At 50.4% G+C, this 15,176-nt stretch overlaps 2 protein-coding genes across 6 annotated transcripts in view; one reads left to right on the top strand and one right to left on the bottom strand.

The window, feature by feature from the left end:
• The window catches only part of LOC117887100 (zinc finger protein 208-like), an 882,934-nt gene that overhangs the window by 427,673 nt on the left and 440,085 nt on the right, over positions 1 to 15,176 (bottom strand). The window lies entirely within an intron of this gene.
• The window catches only part of LOC117886905 (zinc finger protein 260-like), a 241,991-nt gene that overhangs the window by 92,528 nt on the left and 134,287 nt on the right, over positions 1 to 15,176 (top strand). The gene's annotated exons all lie outside the window — the stretch shown is intronic.

The raw sequence follows: 15,176 nt of genomic DNA, 5'->3' as shown, positions 1-15,176 counted from the left end.
GTTATCCCAGCCCCTACAGCCTGGAGGACTCCTGTCTTCCCAACCTTCTGGCCTCTTAGCTCTATGAGTCCTGGAAGCTCCTCCTCCCTCCCTCCCTCCCTGCAGCACCAGGGATGGGGGTGGGAGTGAAGGGAGCTGCAGCTGCAGGAGGAGCAGAGGGGACCTGAGGGGCAGAGGTGGGGGCTGGGCCGGGGACAGGCAGGTGTGGGGTGGAGGGACACCGATTTAATTAATTGTGGGTTTGGGGGGAAGCTGGCCTAAGAGGGGTTTCCCTGGAGCTAGCTGGAAACACAGGGGCTGAGGGATTGGCTGGCAGCTTGGTGTGTGTGAGTTAGAAAACCAAGAGAAGCAGTCGTGAGTGTGGTCTCGGCAGGAAACTGAGAGACAGAACTTGCTTCAGGCACAGGGTCCCCTGGAAAGGAAGACGTTTATTTCCGCGTAAGACAACTGCCAGCTGCTGTTAGTTTCTACCCTGTTTAGGGCACAGGAATGTGTGGACATTGTAAATAATAAAGACTGCACCAAAGAAATACCTGACTCCTATTATCCATTTCTTTTGCCAATGGAAGAACCTAGCAAGGCTCCAGACAAAGGCTAACTGCTGAGGTCAAAGGAGCGATGGTACAACCCGGGTCAGAATCTAGCCCCGTGGTGGAAATGTGTTGGTGGGAAACATTAGCTGGGAGCTCCAGCAGCAAAGAGGAGCAGATGGCTGCTCATTGGACATGAGCACGTCCAGCTTTGTGTGCTGAGCAGTCCCCATTGTCCCTGCTCTCCGAGCTGATACGCCTCTGCCCAGAGTCAGACAAAACCCACGATCCCTGGCTCGTATTTCCCCCCCAGCAGAACCAGCCCACACAGCGATGATGGGCTCAGTATTGGCCCAAAGAGAAAAAATGGCTGGAAGAGACCAAGGCAGTTGGAATGGGCTGGGGGCTAGGGGTGGGTAGGATTGTTCGCTTCTTCTGCCTATGGAGTTTTACAAAGTTTAAACCTCAAAACCTTCTTTCCAGCTCTTATCTGGCATTGTGAACGGGCTGGGCTGTAACCTTTAACTGCAATGTCATAGAGCTGCTGTTTTCATGCCTTGTCACTAGCACCCACCAGCTGCCTCTGACCTTAACCCAGGGAGCCCTGGTAGCCCGGCTGGTCCCAGGCTGGTGGTTAGATGTTCAGCAAGACACAGCCAAGCCAAGGCTCCTCTGTGTAAGGGGACTGTTGCCCCCCACTAACATTCAGTGGGGGTGTTTTGGTTGGCTAGCTCCCAGCACTAAAAGGGGAAGGGTCGATGGCAAATCAGGACCCTGAGACCGACAGTCCCCAGGAACAGTGGGGAGAGGCCAATGCTCCAGATCAGCCTGATTGACAGGGCGGGCAGCTAATCAGAGAGTCAGCAGGCCAGGGTGGTGGTGGAGTACGTCCTCCGTGTGAACTTGAATTGCCTGGGTCAGACAGAGTGGGGCCGAGCTAAGGAGAGAGCAGGGGACCGAGCTGAGCTGCTGGAAGCAGAGCTGCAGCCCAAAGCCAGAGCATGGCCCAGAGAGAGCAGATCTGCCCTGGGAGGAGAGCTGCAGCAACCAGAGCCAGAGGGGCCAGAGAAGCAGCCCAGGGAGCTGAAGGCAGAGCAGCAGCAGTAGCCGTGCTGAGGGAGTGTGGAACTGGAGCTGGGGCTGGAGCAGTCCGGAGCCGGGTGCGGTGAGCAGCTGGGGAGAGGAGGGGGACCCTGGGCAGTGGGCCCAGCGCAGGGAGACGCCTCAGCCAAGAGGCTCTGCAGGCCAGACTTGGAGGGGGATCGTAACCCTGACAGGGCGGGGGCGACGCTGGGAAAAAGGGTCCTGCCACCTAGAGCTTGAGAGTGTGTGGCCACCACCAGAGCAAGTGTCCAACCCACAGCATCTCTGCAGCACAGCCAGGGCCTGAGAAGGAGCCTGGGACCTACAAGGAACAGACTGTGACCTGCCCTGACGTTCCAGAGACACTGTTTGTGATGTTCCCTGCCACAGAGCGGGGTGATGTGTTTTCCTTTAACTTTTCCCATTTTTCCTTATTCTTTTTTAAAATTAATTGTTAATTAAACAACTTGTATTTGCTTTAAATTGTATGAAATGATCAGTGGGTCAGGGAGGTGCCCAGTGCAGAGAGAGTACCCCAGAGTGGGGACACCCTAGCCCCTGTCTTGGGTGACCACAGCAGGGTTGGGGGTCGAGCCCCCCAGGAATCCTGGGCCCAGCCTTGTCGAGGTTTATGAGGACTCTGCCAGACAGGAGAGTGGAAGGGGAGTCCTCAAGGGCAGGGAGGCCTCTGGGTAAAGGAAGTGGGAGCGAGGACTCAGATCCTTTCGCTAGCCCACCTCACCAGGGTAGTGCAGAAGCCAGGAAAGTTCCCCACAATAGTGGGACCATTCCCCCGCTTACATCTGCACACGGATTGTCACTGAAATCACTCAATGGGATTTAGGCTACGTCTACACTATAATGGGGGATCGATTTCAGATACGCAAATTCAGCTACGGGAATAGCGCAGCTGAATTCAACGTATCTGATCCGACTTACCCTGCTGTGAGGACGGCGGCAAATCGACCGCCTCGGCTCCCCCGTCGACAGCGCTTACTCCTACCTGGGGTGGTGGAGTACGCACATCGATTCGGGGATTGATTATTGCATCCCGACGAGACGCGATAAATCGATCCCCGAGAGATCGATTTCTACCCGCCGATCCGGGCGGGTAGTGAAGACAAGCCCTAAAGTTCCCACCTATTGTAGTTTCAGTGCAAGTCTGCCTATAGCTGTGGATGGCCTCATTGTGAATTAAGAATGTCCTAGTTCGTTTGAGGGTGCGTCTACCCAGCACCGGGGCGGTGTGATTCCCAGCTGACGGCTGGAGCTAGCCTACTACCAAGAGTAGTGCAGCTGCAAAAGCCAGGAGGCTGCTTGAGCTAGCCCCAGGAGTACAAGCCAACCCTAATCCCCACCTGGACATGTACTAGGTAGAATTGAAGCTTTTATGTGCTTGGGGGGGGGTTGTTCCCCCCCTTTTCCTTTCATTCCTTTTCTGCTTCTTTACACCCCACTGCTCCCGTTCCTTGCCTAGGTAGTTCCTGCTTCCTTCTTTCCTTATCTTTCTCCTGCTCCACCTCCCGGCCTCTCCTTTCTCTTCACCTCATTCTGCACCCCCTGTGCAGCTGATAGGAGGTGGGGCAGGGACTGCCCATGAACAGCAAAACCATTTCTGGTGCAGCGAGAACAGAAGACCAGAGAGCCCAGCCGCCTTGGCCTCAGCGACTCCTGTACAGAAAATCCAAGTGGAAACAAATGCCCCATCTGTCTGGAGCATCTGACAGATCCAGTGACCACACACTGTGGGCACAACTTCTGCCGACGCTGCATCACTCAGCACTGTGAGACATGGGCAGAGCAGGACTCGGACCCTTGTGCTGAGCCCGAATCCAGAAAGGGGCTCTCCTGCATAACTCTCAGCTAGCAAATATAGTGGAAAAAAAATCAAACAACTGGATTTCAAACCAGGAAAAGAGAATCTGTGTGAGAGACACGGGAAAGCCCTGGATCTGTTCTGTGCAGAGGCCAGGGAAGCCGTGTGTGTGGTTTGTGAGAGATCCCCAGAGCACAGATCTCACCCAATGCTTCTCTTGGAGGAGGCTGCCCAGAGATACAAGGTAGGAAACACTCTGGATCCAGGTTAATTCAATTCTTTCCTTTTCAGACTCAGTCTCTCAGAACTACCGAATCTCCCAGTTTCCCAGATTTTCTCCCTGATCTCTAAATCTCTGTGTCAAGTGCCTGGTACTGAAATTCACTCGCGCTCTCTCTCTCTTTTTCTCCTCTAGAATGTCAGAAGCACCTTGAGAAGGCACATGGCTCTCTCTCACACTTCACAACACCGGGAAAGGGCTTGGTGGTGATGTTAGCACTGCATCTCCCAAGGGCTCCACAGCAAAATGTGTGGGGAAGGTTATGTGTTGGATAGAAATCTCTCCAATAAACCTAATCTTGAGGTTCTCACCTTTCTACAGAAGACTCTGGAATTATCCATTCAGTGGGAAATATTAACCTAAAGTATTTCCTAGAGATGTTACTTTGACATGTAGTACCTAGGGTAGTCCATACAGAAAGTGGCTTCTAAACCTAATCTTGAGTTTCTTTGTTGATACAGCCTTGTTGCTAAAAGCTGCGTGGTGTAGACAAGCCCTTAGAGTTCCCTGTCCACAGACATGTTCTTACAACTCCTACTAACTCATAGGATTAGCCCCTGGCTTCTTTCATTGTACAGCTGATGGCTTTTGATGGGCCATCAAACAGGCTATATAGTGCTGATGCCAATCTGTCTGAGGGCGTGACCCAGACACACAGCACAAGTTTGAAATACAGAAACATCCCACTCATTCATAACTCACAATACAAAGATAATGCAAACATATAAACAAGATTATCATACTTGGCAAATCATTTCATTTTCATTGATACCTTACATGGCATATCTGGTAAGATTCATTGCAATTTTATAATGTTGGTATTAATATATTATAAAGTGTGTCGCATATTCCATATAGTGTCATGGTTACAGCCCTGGGGGACTGGCTGCCCAAGGATTCTGGGGATGGAATATTGGCCTGTCACTGCTGGGGCCCTGGTTACCATTCAGCCCAGGCCAGCAGTGGTCAAGAGTCTTTCCCACCTGAGGACTGTTTGGAGACCTGTGTGGAATGAGCTGGAGACAGGGGAAGTTGGTGTCTCAGTCTAGTTCCTAGTGGGCAGATTTCTACAGCACTTGGCCTGGGAAGCTCCTGTCCCTCAGAGCATGGAGGCCAGTGCCACAGAGACTTAATTCCCCTTTTGTGCCAGAGCTGGTCTGTCCTGGCCAGAGTTGAAGAATATTAATGGGTCCTTTGAGGGGAACATTTCACAGCCATGGCCTGTGCTGCACGTGCTCTGAGGCTGGGAGAAGTCGAGGAATTCTAACTTCCAGCCCAGTGAGCAACAACTCACTAGCCAGAACTTATAGAGAGTCACTAAATGCCATATAATCACCTGAAATTGTTTCTCTCCAGGTGTGAGAAGGGGAAGTTCCAGCAGCCAGAGGAGATTTCTCCTGACTGGAAAAGAGACTCAGTGGTTTCTCCCAGAAAACTGTTGCTCTAATGGAGACTCTGAGGAAGTTCAAAGATACTGAGAAGGGATCTAGGAGGGGAAATTGGGAAAAGCCACTGAGACTGGGGGAGGAGAATGGCTCTGGCCATTTGGTTCAAAATTAAGTTATTCCTTTGTTTAATTGTTGGGTGAGAATGTCACACACTTGGGTGCAAGACACTGAGGTTCATTAATTCAAAGCTTTGTTTGTACCAAAAGCATACCTTGCCATGACAATGACTATTAAAGTAAGAAATGACAGACAGGCCTAGGAGAAGGTAACTGGACAAACATCTCTTTGTCCCACATAGCAACTTAGGAACACATCACTTAATAACAAGGTCACTTAAGCCAATATTTTCACTTATGTCAAGCAAACTGCCAACAAGGCCAAAGCCAAGTCAGTCAGTACAAACGCACAATCTTGGTCTCTCCAAATTATGCATAAGAAATTTCCCTTGTACCAGTTCTCAAAGTATAACATAATAACTAGTGGAAAGCAGACAAATGGAGCAGATGGAGCAGGGGCCCAGGCATCACGATGTCTCACATTAATTCATGATTTACCAATGGTCAGAACATTCAGGCCCAAATTTACCAAAATGGCCTAATTTGGGCCACCTGAATTTCTCTCTCCCAACTAGAGAGCTGCAGGGCAGGTGCTCCAGAGCTGTGTAGCCTCCACAGCTGCAGGTGGAGTCAGTGGGAGCTGCAGGTGGCTAAACCCTCTGAGAACAAGGCCCCACGTGCCTAAAGGTCAGTGCCCAAAATTTAGATGCTAAATTAAAGGCCCCTTTTGAAATTTGCACCCAGCCCCTCATTGTGCTCTGGCTCTGCGTGGCAGCTAGTCTGGGCCAAAGGGGCAGTAAACCCCACCACCACCAGGGGGCATTCCTCCAGTGCAGGAGCCACCTCTTCCTCCTCCACATCAGCTGCAGGCACAAGGACTCCTGAGAGGCAGGAAAAGGGGTGAAGATGGTAGGGTGGTTGGAGGATGAGTGGGTGGCTCAGGAATAAAGGGGTTTGACCAGGGTGAATCTTTGCCTCTAATACTCTACACCTTTGCGTAGCCCATAGGGGCCACTCAGATTAAGAACCCTGATCCTGCAAACTCTTCACATCCCATTCATGTCAAAGGGCCCAAAGTGAGTAAAGTTACTTTCATGCTAAGGTCTTTGCAGGATCTGGGTCTAGGTTATGACAAAATATAATAGGTTACTGAGACAAACCAACTGGGATCTAGAGGGTGGGAGGGGATAATGAGGGGAAAGTAGATGTTCCTGACAACTCATGCCCTCTAGGATGGTGGTGAAACTTAATGCACCTTGATTGTGTTGCTGTGAGATGCTTCAATGAGAGGAAACAGAAGGTTTCAGATAATTTTATATTAAAGACCCGAGTGTGTCTCTGTGCCTCTCTGTCTCTTTCTCTGTCATAATTGTTAGTTATGTCAGTTGAGAGTGGGGATGTTATCAATATGAAAACATGGAATCTCATCTCTGTTTCCCCCTCCAGACACTCTGCCGTCTGCACTGGAGACAAGAAGAGGGGAACCCCTAGGAGCACACAGACAGGGTGAGTTTGCAGGTGGAGATTGTCTTTAAATTATGAGAAAATTCCAGTAAAAACATCTTCATGAACATAAGAACGGCCATACTAGGCCAAACCAAAGGTCCATCTAGCCCAGTGTCCTGTCTTCTGACAGAGGCCAGTGCCAGGTGCCCCAGAGGGAATGAACAGAACAGGGAATCATCAAGTGATCCATCCCCTGTCGCTCATTCCCAGCTTCAGGCAAACAGAGGCTAGGGACACCATCCCTGCCCATCCTGGCTATTAGCCATTGATGGACCTAACCTCCATGAACTCATCTAGTTCTTTTTTGAATCACTTTATAGTAGCTAATTGAAATTGTAGCTCCAATTGTAGCTGCTGCTGGACCTGCACCCGGGGTACTGTTCCCACCCCGCACATGGGACCCCGGCTGCCACCTGCCCTGCACATGGGGCTCTGGATAAGGGGTACCGTTTTCCGCCGGCCCCATGCCCGGGGGCTCAGCTCCTGGCTGCTGCGGGCCCATCCCCAGGGCTCTGTTTATGGCCCTTCACCTGGAGTCCACAGGAGGGGTCCCAGCCTTGGCCTCTTACCCCTGTCTACATCCCCCACCCCAGCCGCAGCCCTGCTCCTGGCCCCAGCTCTGGGGAGTGGAGGGGGCATGGACAGGAGTAAGGGGGGGTTATGTAAAAAGTTAGGGGTGGGGACCAGTGGCTTTCAGCACCCCCAGCACCACTGGGAGGACTCCCATCTTCCCAGCCACCTGGGACCTCATTTCTGTGAGCCCTAGCTCTAGGTGGGGGCAGGATCTCATCTCATTGTGTCCCTGAGACATGGGTGGGGGAATATCCCAGTGGAGACCCTGAAATCAGCTTGAGACACAGGGACAGAAGCCCACTGAGGGCTTGTCTACACTACCCGCCGGATTAACAAGCAGCGATCGATCCAGCAGGGGTCGATTTAGCACGTCTAGACACGATAAATCGACCACTGAGTTCTCTCCTGTCGATGGGAGAGTGTCAGCTATCGACGTACTGCAGTGAAGACACCGCAGTAAGGAGATCTAAGTATGTTGACTTCAGCTATGCTATTCACAAATCTGAAGTTGAGTAACTTCGATCAATCTCCTGGGGGGGGTTAGAGAAGCCCTAAGAATGAAAGAATGGGCTTTTCTCACTGCATGACACCGGAGGACTCCCATCCACCACTCCCCCAGCTCTTCATCTATATGACCCTTGGAATCTCTCCCACCGCACACACACCTTGTTCCCTGCAGCACCAGGGATGGGAAAGGGGAGGAAGGGAAGAACCCCTGGAGGGGCAGGCGTGGTGGGTCAGAACTGATGTAGAGTCTGGGGGCAGAATTGATGTGGGGGCTGGTTGGGGGCAGAATGAATAGCTGAGCTGGGGACAGGCAAAATGTGGGAGTGGCAGGGACACAGCATTCATTAATTAATTTATGGGGAGAAGTAATTAGACCTCATTGTGGTCTCCCAGTGGGTGTTATACTTAGAAAATGAAAACCAGCAGGATCTTATTTAGGAGATAAGGGGGTTTTTTTGTGAATACAGAAAGAATTAATCAGTTATAGCTATAACATTCTACTCACTCACACATTCACTCACACACACACACACACCTACACAAAGTTCTGCAAGGTTGTTGTTATAGTTACCGGCCTTAGAGTTGCTCGTGCCAAGTCACTGGCCTGGACACGAGGATGGAGCATGTCAGATGTGCATCCGATTCTCCTGGAGGGTGGTTGCAGAACCAGACTCAAAGTTCTCAGTTTTTAGAGTCTGTCTTTATAGGAGCTCATTCAAATCCATAGGGTTTGCTTCGTCATGGTGTTTTCACATTTGAAGTGATAATCAATCACTGTTCTCACGTTTAAAATGATAGTCCATCATGCAGATGACACAGCAGTGACAGCTTGTTGTTATCTTGTTCTTCAGTTCTTTGGCCCCTCTGTCCTTGGGGTAGTTGGGGGTGGATTCCAGTTTGCCCTACGGGGTCATCCAGTTATCTCCATCCTGCACATTCTTCCCGAATGTTCCTGGGCAGTTATTATTTATTAGGCTGGCACTTCAACCTTTTATTACTCATTCAAACATACATTTACAATCACACCCTATTTCACTTAACATAATTATTCTCAAATCATTGGGGCATGACAGACTCCAATGAATCGATCCATGCCACTTGTCACACATGAAAAGAAAATAAGCAAGATAGGAATGTAAAAGTGGAGGAACAACAAATCTTGTTCCTGAATTCAGGAAAAAAAACATTTGTAACATGTTGTTATCTTATCACTTTTTGGACAAACTCTTTGTCTCCAAATGTTTTTCTACAATTAGCACAGACCTTGCAAACTAACAGGCCTGCTTCACTTAGCACAAACTCAGCAGGCTGAGAGAATAGGCGGAGAGACATATTTCTTTCTAATAAATACAAGCTAAATCCGGGGTCTGTACTGGACCATATTTTCCCCGAAAATAATTAATGTATTAATTACTACTTTTAAGCCAAAAGCCAAAACCACTTCCTCGTTAGTATAGTGGTAAGTATCCCCACCTGTCACATGGGAGACCGGGGTTTGATTTCCCCAACGGGGAGAGTAATGTTTTTTTTTGACAGAACAAGGAGCAGTGGTTTCAAGTTGCAGTGGGGGAGGTCTTGGTTAGATATTAGGAAACACTGTTTCACTAGGAGGGTGGTGAAGCACTGGAATGTGTTACCTAGGGAGGTGGTGGAATCACCTTTCTTAGGGGAGAGATAGCTCAGTGCTTTGAGCATTGGCTTGCTAAACCCAGGGTTGTGAGTTCAATCCTTGACAGGGCCACTTAGGGATCTGGGGCAAAATCAGTACTTGGTCCTGCTAGTGAATGCAGGAGGCTGGACTGGATGACCTTTCAAGGTCCCTTCCAGTTCTAGGAGATAGGTATATCTCCATTTATTTATTTGTATTATGAGAACTCCTGCAGCAGGGCAATAAGTCACCTTCCGCTATAGATACAGGAGAGCTGTCAACATTGTAATTGTCACACACATAAGGGATGTAACCTTGGTTCAAAATTTGGCTGTATTTCTTCTGAGGTCCCTGCCTTCTGTCTTCACTTCCAGAGCCTTCATTTTATTACCAGCCCTTTCTTATCTTGTAAGCAAAAGGCAGACTTCCTTCCCCAGGGCATAAGCGGAGACCAGCCCCTCTCCTCTGATGAAATCACATTCCATATTCATCATGCTAGGCTCAGCCTGGGGTTAGGACCTGCATGGGGAGCTGAGCTCCTGTATGAAACTCTCCACCCCTGCCCCAGACAGGAGCACCACTGAGACCCTGGCCTCTCTGCTGGGACAGACAAAAAGGGGGGAAATGGGTGCAGGCCTTGCTTTGTGTGGTCGTGTTACAGGGTCACCTGCCTCACTACGGTCAGATCCCAACACATTCCACACAGGCCCCTGAGCCACCATCAAGATGGACTTTCAGCCTTTGTCCAGGTGGTGGTGGGGGAGGCATTGGGTCATTGCCCTGGGGGAGCTGCTGGGGGAGGGAGGAGACTTACCTGCTCACTGCCCCAGGTGGCAGGTGTTGGGTGTGTTTAGCGCACTCTGGGAGGATCAGGTCCCCCCAGCAACCATCCAGAATCCCCTTGCCTGGTTTGAAATCCTGCTTCGGGGCTTACAGCGAGGGCTCCAAACTGCTGGTTAGCTTTTACTATGTCATTAACGAATTGTGGTTAATTTGGCTCCTGAACCACTGAGGTCTGAGTCTCACTGGCCTAGAGGATCCGGGCCACGTGTTAGTGTTTTCCTATCTGTAAAATGGTGTCTTGTCTGTTCACACTGTTAGTTTTGCAGGACAGGGTCTGTGTTTCTTTGCAATGCTTAGCACTTTCCCCTTGATTTCCAACCAGGGCCTTCCAAATAGCAAACTCCCTGAGCACGGCACCCCCCGGTCATCATGGCCAGTTCTCCTCCTGCTATTGCGGCTTCTTGCTGAGCTGTGAGCTTCTATCATACTGAATCATAGAATCATAGGACTGGAAGGGACCTCAAGAGGTCATCTAGTCCAGTCCCCTGCACTCATGGCAGGACCAGCACCATCTAGACCATCCCTGACAGGTGTTTGTCTAACCTGCTCTTAAAAATCTCCAATGATGGAGATTCCACAACCTCCCTAGGCAATTTGTTCCAGTGCTTAACCACCCTGACAATTAGGAAGTTTTTCCTAATTTCCAACCTAAACCTCCCTTGCTGCAATTTAAGCCCATTGCTTCTTGTCCGATCCTCGGAGGATAAGGAGAATAATTTTTCTCCCTCCTCCTTGTAACAACCTTTCAGGTACTTGAAGACTGTTATTGTGTCCCCTCTCAGTCTTCTCTTCTCCAGACTAAACAAACCCAATTCTTTCAAACTTCCCTCATATGCTCCCTATACTTCTGTTAATCTTGAAGGTGCCACAGGACCCTCTGTTGCTTTTTACAGATTCAGACTAACACGGCTACCCCTCTGATACTTAAGGCAACGTTTCCCTTATGGCAAGCAAATGGCTAACCAGGCCAAAGCCAAGTCAGTCAGTACAAACGCACAGTCTCGGTCTGTCCAAAGTTATGAATAAAAAATGACACTAATACCCTTTTTCAATACTTAACATAACAAATAGTGGAAAAGAGACAAATGGAGCAGATGTAGCAGGGGCCCAGGCATCAGGGTGTCTCACATTAATTCATAACCTACCAAAGGTTACAACATTAAAGCTCAAATTTAGCAAAATTCCTTCATTTGGGGCACCTCTCTCCCAACTAGAGACCTGCAGGGCACGTGCTCCAGAGCCATGTAGCCTCCACAGCTGCTAGGTGGAGTCAGTGGGAGCTGCAGGTGCCCAAACCCTGTGAGAACCAGGCCCCAGGTGCCTAAAGGTCGGCACCCAAACTCTAGACCCTTAATGAAAGGCCATTTGTTAAATGTGGACCCAGCCCATCACTGAGCTCTGGTCCCATATGGCAGTTAGTCTGGCCAAATGAGCTGTAGTAGGGAAGAAGAAAGTCCTTCCTGCCCAGGAGCCTCTTGTGCCTCCTCCACAGCAGCTGCAGGGACCAGGCATGTTCCTGAGAGGGCTGGGAATGGGGTGGGGGGGGTGAGGGCGGGTGGAAGAGGGAGGGGGTGGACAAGGGACGTGGGCAGTGTAAAGCTGGGCCTCTGACACTCTGCACGCTGGGCAAGACTCACGGGGGCCATTGTCATAGGGATGTAACTCTGGCTGCTTCAGAACTTCCTCAGCCTGTGCCAAGGTCGGCACCGGCCCCTGCAGCCACTGAACAGCGGAGTCACAAACTGTCTCCTTTTGCCAGTACGGGGTGAATCTGGTCCCTGGAGCCAACCTTCCCTGACTCAATTTCCAACACTGATACAGTGATTTTATTATTATTATTCCTGTCTCTGCCTGAGGAGGACAAAGGCCCATTCATGCTGTTCGCTGTCCCAACAGCTTTCTAACTGTAGCAGGTCACAAGCCCTTCACCGTGGCACCTCCTGCTGGTCACTCCAGGAATTAGCTCAGTCCAGCCTGGAGTGCCCTCTGCGCACGGTGACTTGACTGTTCCTGCTCTCTCTCCCCACCGTCTCTCTGGACCCACATCGCTCTTGGACCACGGTGTCCCCTTCAGAGCACTGCTCCCCGATAGTGCCCACTACTCCATTCTCACCCCCCTTCCGGGGGGGGGGGGAAGAGAGAGAATCAGCAGCTCTCAGTCAGCACCTGCCGCCGTGGCCCCAAAGCCTCAGGGGCAAGCCACTCTTTGTATCAGGCCACACTCCTCTGCAGCTAGGTGCTGTGTAAAGGGGAAACCCAGGCCTGCTCACTCCTCTGGCTCCCAGCCCAGGGACCTTCTGGTAACAGCCATGTCCTGCCCTCTTTCTCTTCCCTCTACTGCTCATGCTCCCTGGACCACTTCCCCTTGGCCCTAGTACCTTCTCAGCCCTTTCTTTCAGGGGCCTCAGCCTAGCAAGTATCAGGCTGGAGTTTTTCCCCTGAGCCTGCCCAGCACTGCTCTATCTCAGGTGCTATCCCTGGGAGCCGAGCCGAGCCGAGCCAGTCGTCGTCGTCGTCGTCGTCGTCGTCGTCGTCGTCCTCCTCCTCCTCCTCCTCCTCCTCCTCCCTTGCCTGTCAGGGAGAGACTCCCCTCTGTTCTGCTGGGCAGCCCCTTATATCTGGGCATCCCCAGCAGCTGCCTCCTGTTTGGCTCCTAACAGGCCAACTCCTTAATTGGCTGCAGGTGTGAGCAGCCTCCCTGGCTGCTTCTGCCCCTCCCCCTGCTGGAGTGGGCCACTTGCACCACTACACTAACGGAGCCAGGATTTTGTAAATTTGCAACATCCCGTTAGTATCAAAGAACCCAAAGTGGGTAAAGTTACTTTTATGCCATGGTCTTTCCCTAACGTGGGTCTAGGTTATGACAAAAGGCAGTAAGTAAATGAGAGAAACCAACTGGAGTCTGAAGGGTGGGAGGGGAAAGTAAATCTCACTTACAGATTGTCTGTCCTGGGATTGTGAGGCTGCAAGGATTTTGGTTCCATTTGTCAGGAAGGAGTTAAAATTCAGCCAGCAGAAAAGACAGAAACTGCTGAGAAGCATATTTCCATAAAGCCTTATGGGGTACATCCTTACACCGTCTATCTCTGCTTAGCCACCCACAAACAGGAACCAGCGCCCAACGTCAGGTGGCTCAGGCGTCTAAGGCATTTCTTGCTGGAATGAGGTAGGCACCTGCCTCGCGCCACACAAAATGTGGGAGAGAAGGAGGGGAGGGTGTTGGTGATGTCACCCTTCTTCCAACTTTTATCCCCATGGTTAGAGCACTCAGCTGGCATGTGGGAGACCCAGGTTCAATCCCCCTGTCTAGAGTAGCTCAGGAATGTGAATACCAAACCAGGGCACAAACCCCATGCTGGTTAGATTTCACCCACTAGGTATCAAGTATGAACCCCTCAAGCACTATAACAGCCTTAACATGGAGTCACAGACTGTCATATATCCTGCCACTCAGGCAAGCCTGCCTTTGTGATAGATGGTCCCTTACACCAACTCACCCCAATATTAAGGTTACACCCAGTTCCAAAGGACCAGTCACTTAGCTCAGGTCAGTTGTACCTCAGATCTCTCATCAAAGACAATGCTCATAGCCAATACTATAGTAAACTCTCTGAGGATTTATGAACTAAGAAAATAAATACGAGAGTTATTTACAAAGTTAAAGCAGGTATAGAGATCATTTCTTTTTGACAAGGAGTTTTATTCACTTGCTTCCCCTGAGAGTTCAAGCTGATGGGAGGAGTGCTTGTGCATGTCTCCTTTTTATGGGTGTGTGGGGAGCAATCAACAAAGTCTTTTGTCCACTGATGTCCTATAATGGCTTGTCTGATATCTATGGGCCTTCTTGTGTCGGAGAGGAGATGCATTTAATTTCTTTGACAGGTTTCAGAGTAACAGCCGTGTTAGTCTTTATCCGCAAAAAGAAGAACAGGTACTCCTGTTCTTCTTAATTTCTTTGGAGTTTCATTCCAAAAACTTAAAGCTAAATAACCCTGGAGTTAGTCCTTATTTTTCTGCCCCAATTCAAACTACCTTCTTTCCCAAGTGGAAAATGTTGGGGAACCATGGAATGAGTGTGATTCCACATGGGAATGAGAACAAAGGCCAATTCCTGCTCACAATTACACCTGTGTAGCCTTATTGACTTCCAGGAGAACAGATTTTTGCACAAGAATAGATTTTGGTCTCTTCTGCTTTTTCACATCTGGTATAAGCAAAATCTCACTCACTTTCCTTCCCTAAATGCTGAGCACTTTAAGGGGAAAAGATAAGCAAGGTCTGCAGTCTGCTTGATCCTTCATTCTACACCAGCCTAGGAAACAACCACCAGACCTGATGGGTGTCACTACAGCAGCCTTGCTTGGGCTGTTCTTTTGAAAGATCCTTAATGGTCTTTTCAGATGCTGATTTTCAATGAAGTCTTTTTGTTCTGGGGGGCAGAGAACACAACAGGGAATAGCTCTGTTTTGTAGGGTTACCATTCGTCCGGATTTACCCGGACATGTCCTCCTTTTTGTGCTAAAAATAGCGTCCGGGGGGGAATTTGTAAATAACTCAAAATGTCCGGGATTTCCCCCCTCCCCCGGCAGAGCAGAGCGAGCGGCTGGGAGGGCTGCAGGGAAGTCCCAGGCTGGACTCCGGAGCAGCTGTAGAGGAGCTCCGCCCTGCATTCTGAGCCGGCAGCTCTCCCCTGCAGCCTGGCTCCAGCAGCATTGTGCAGGGCCAGGGACCGGGTTTTGTTGTGCTGGGGAGCGCAGCCACGTGTCCGGCTCGCACAGAGCCCAACACCCTGTTCTGAGCAGCAGGGTAAGGGGGCCAGGGGGCAGGAGAAGGGGCAGGGAGGTTCTGGAGGGGGCAGTCAAGAAACGGGGGGGGGGGGCGGGAGT

This window comes from Trachemys scripta, chromosome 14 (assembly GCF_013100865.1).
Source record: "Trachemys scripta elegans isolate TJP31775 chromosome 14, CAS_Tse_1.0, whole genome shotgun sequence".
Taxonomy (NCBI): domain Eukaryota; kingdom Metazoa; phylum Chordata; order Testudines; family Emydidae; genus Trachemys; species Trachemys scripta.
Note: the sequence above shows the minus strand (reverse complement) of the source record. Positions and strands in the feature narration are given on the sequence as shown.